Genomic DNA, 3,716 nt, shown 5'->3' on the forward strand with positions numbered 1-3,716 from the left:
CACCATAGCAGTCCTGAGAACATGCATGGTAACGGATGCATTACTTTTTATTTTTTCTTGAAGATTTTATTTACTTATATGTCAGAGAGAGAGAGAGAGAGAGAGGGAGAGGACATGAGCAGGGGGAGCAGCAGGCAGAGGGAGAAGTAGGGTCCCCATTGAGCAAGGAGCCCAATGTGAGACTCGATCCCAGGACCTTGGGATCATGACCTGAGCCAAAGGCAGAGGCTTAACCAACTAAGCCACCCAGGCATCCCCGCATTACTTTTTAAAGGGCACACTACAGAGAGGTACTTTGCTCAGCTCAGTCTACATGGAAGGCCTTATAACAACAGAACAGAGAAAGGGATTTGACTTCATAGGAGATGCAGAACTAATCAAGCCATTCTATCCAGCTACTTCAACCTCAGTTTAATTTGAAAAATAGGTATGATAATATGTACCTCAGAGGTATTATTTCATAAGAGGAGATAATATGTGTAAAAACACTATATAATCTCTACAAACCAACAGGGAAATATTGGTTATCCTCAGAACTTTATCCCTGAGAATGACCTTTCAGATCATCTAGTAAGACCTCATTTAATAGTTAGGAAACTGAGGCCCAGAAAGGGCAAGGGACCTGTGTAAGATAATCATTACAAGAAGTGATTTTACCTTCTTCATTCAACACAGATACTGATCACAGAGTGGAAAAAAGACAGTCTGGGGTAAATATGGCTCTGGCCTTGCCCTCCCCAGATGCAGTCTCTGGCAGAGCAGAGGGGTGTAGGCAAATGTTGACAGCTCTGAACATTTAGGTGGAATTATCACGGGAAACTCTCCCCTCACAGGACAGAGAGGGAGAGAAAGTCAGAGTTACAGATAAACAAAAGCTTGGCAAAGAACTCAATTGCATAAATAAAAATACTGACGGGACACTAGAGTACCAAGAGTATCCCCTCCTCTTCATAGCTGAGGTTATCCTGTGATATATTACACCTTCAAATCCAGAGGACAAATCTAACATTCCAAAAGTCTGCCTCATTCATTCAGCATTCAACAAATGCTTACTGCATGCTCACCGTGTTGGGTGTTGTGCCAGGTTCTAGGGAGGGGACAGAAGTACAAATAAATACTTGGAGTGCAAGTGGGCAAGCAGCTAAAACTATATATGAACAAAAGTGCTATGGGAGTACAAAGGAGAGGACAAGACAGCAGCACCATTAGCCAAGAAAAGCTCCATAGAGGAGGTGATATTTTTTTTTTTAAGGGGAAAGCGCGAACGCAGTCCCCCACTACCACAAATTACGCAGTCGAGTTTCCCACATTTGGCGAAATCGCAGGGGTCAGCACATCCGGAGTGCAATGGATAAGCCTCGCCCTGGGAAAACCACCTTCGTGATCATGGTATCTCCCCTGCCAGGTAAGTATGAGGAGGTGATATTTGACCTGGGTGTTAGATGGGCACTCAGTGGAGAAAACAGGGACTGATAATAAGTGTGTCACAGATACTATCTCATTTATTCCTACACATTAAGTGTCTTTGTTACCCCCAGGTAAAGGATGAGGAAAGTGGAATTCATAGAGATTAGGTAACCTGACACAGCTAGTCCAAGTAGAAGGCAGAGCCAAGATTTGAACCTAGATATATCTGATTTCAATACCTGTCATCTTAACTACTACTTGACTATATTGGGAATTTGGTCAGAAGGTCCAAAAGCACAGAGGTCTGAAAGTACCAGGATGATTTGTTCCAGAAATAAGAAATCTCCCATTGGTGTGTGTGTGGGGGGGGACAAAGCTGGACTTCATCCTATAGTTAGTGGGGAACAATGCATGTTTATAAAGAGGGGGTGATATGATCAGATTGTGGTTTTGTTTTGTTTTTTGTTTAACAATACCATTCTAGGTGCAATGTGGAGAATAGATTGTAAGGGGTCGAAGGGAAGGTGGAGGTCAAGGCAAGATAGGGTGCTTTGGACTAAAAGTCATAACGGTAGAGAAATAAACAGAGAGGGCACTCAGAATCAATAAGAGTTGATGATAGATTATATGTAGGTGTGGGAGAAAGAGGAGTCTAGGATGACTTCCAGTTTTCCGGCTTGGGTGATTAGCAGAAGATGTAATTAATCAGGATTAGAAATACAAAAAAGGATTTAGGGGAAAGGCATGTTGAATTTGAAGGACATTTGGATAAAAATTACCAGTTAGCAGTTGGGGATATAAGATCATACATGCAGTTAGTAACTGAAACCACAGAAATGATTGCACTTGCTCTGTAGAATCTACAGTCTGGATGAAGAGGAGTTTGGGGCAGAAGAACCCTGCAAAACATTGGCATTTAAGAGTTGAGCAGAGGAAAAGAAGCCTGCAAAGCAGACGTTTACCATGAGAATTCTTCCATCACTACCTCCACACCCTGTGGCAGGAGCATGGCATACATTCTGAGGTCAACAGTAGAGAAACACTGAGTGCTACAGTAAACCACAGTAAAGTCTCTCCATCCCACACACCTATTCCCAGATATACAGCAAATGATGTAGATATTGTTACCAAAACATATTTTACATTCATCTAATATTGTTTCCATTGGTGACCCACCAAGAAAAGCTTGATTAAAACTTTGATTAAACATTTGATTTAAAAGTTTCATTCCTTCTGTTGACTCAAATGGTCTTGTTGCCTCTCCCTGATATTGCCTCTGTACAATTCCAAGATTCTATCTTAACAAACTGGAAGACAAAAAGTGATTTCATCTAATGGATCTGAGACTTCATTTGCCTTCATCAATTTTCTACATCTTGAAAGTCAATATAAATTTATCTTTTAAAAATTACCAGTTAAATTTGGAGGCACATTGACTGTTCACTATGTAGCACCCTCCCCTTATTCCAACAAAAATCTTCTTATTCTAACAAAAATGAATTCAGTGTACAGATTAAGCAAGCCAAAAAAAAATCAATGTCGGTGTTGCACTCACATATTGCCAAAGGGGGTGAATTTGGGGTTTATTTGTCATTCCTTCAGACAACTAGCTCTATTGCAAGACAAATCAATGTTGAGCCACACTTAGTCATCATTGATCAATTGTTCCATGATCAATTTAGATTTGTTCTCCCAAGAGTTTTTAAATAAGTTTAGCTAAAAGGGAACTTGCTGCCTGTCTGTATTAGCTTTTGCAGAACAATCTTTGTCCCTCTCTCTGTGACATGGTGTTGATATATGACAATAACCAGAGACTTGCTTATTTTGAAATCAGAAACCCTAGAGACTAGCTTTTAATTTCAGCACCTTTGTTATGATAAACTCATTTCAACAGAAACTTTCTTGGCCATGTCAAACTTTTCATCACCTCCAGGAGAAGACTTTCTTTCCTTTGAGCCCATTGAGGGAGGAGATCAGGGCAACACATCACAGACCTGGGGCTATGTGCTCATTACCAATTCTACTTTTCCCGATCTTGGATGATGTTGGGTCAACTGCCGGGCCTATCAGCCTATGTTGGGTCAATGGGATCCAGGTTCAGGCATGGCTCTTGTCTCCATGGGGGCTCTCTGTATGTGAACTGCAGACTATCTCCCTCTCTCAGTCTTGTGTGTGTGTGTGTGTGTGTGTGTGTGTGTGTGTGTCTGTATATATGTATGTATGTTGCAAGAAAAAATGAGAAAAGATGAGGATATGACAGATGAATCAGCTAAATCTAGTTCCTGACTTAGAAATTATCATCTTGATGC

General features: G+C 41.1%; 1 non-coding gene across 1 annotated transcript; it reads right to left on the bottom strand.

Annotated features, from left to right (window-relative positions):
* Positions 1-1,249: 1,249 nt before the first annotated feature.
* LOC113246830 (U1 spliceosomal RNA) lies at positions 1,250-1,413 on the bottom strand. The gene has a single exon (XR_003313076.1). It is a non-coding gene; the product is annotated as a U1 spliceosomal RNA (small nuclear RNA).
* Between the last annotated feature and the right edge of the window lie 2,303 nt (positions 1,414-3,716).

This window comes from Ursus arctos, chromosome X (assembly GCF_023065955.2).
Source record: "Ursus arctos isolate Adak ecotype North America chromosome X, UrsArc2.0, whole genome shotgun sequence".
NCBI classification, from domain to species: Eukaryota; Metazoa; Chordata; class Mammalia; order Carnivora; family Ursidae; genus Ursus; species Ursus arctos.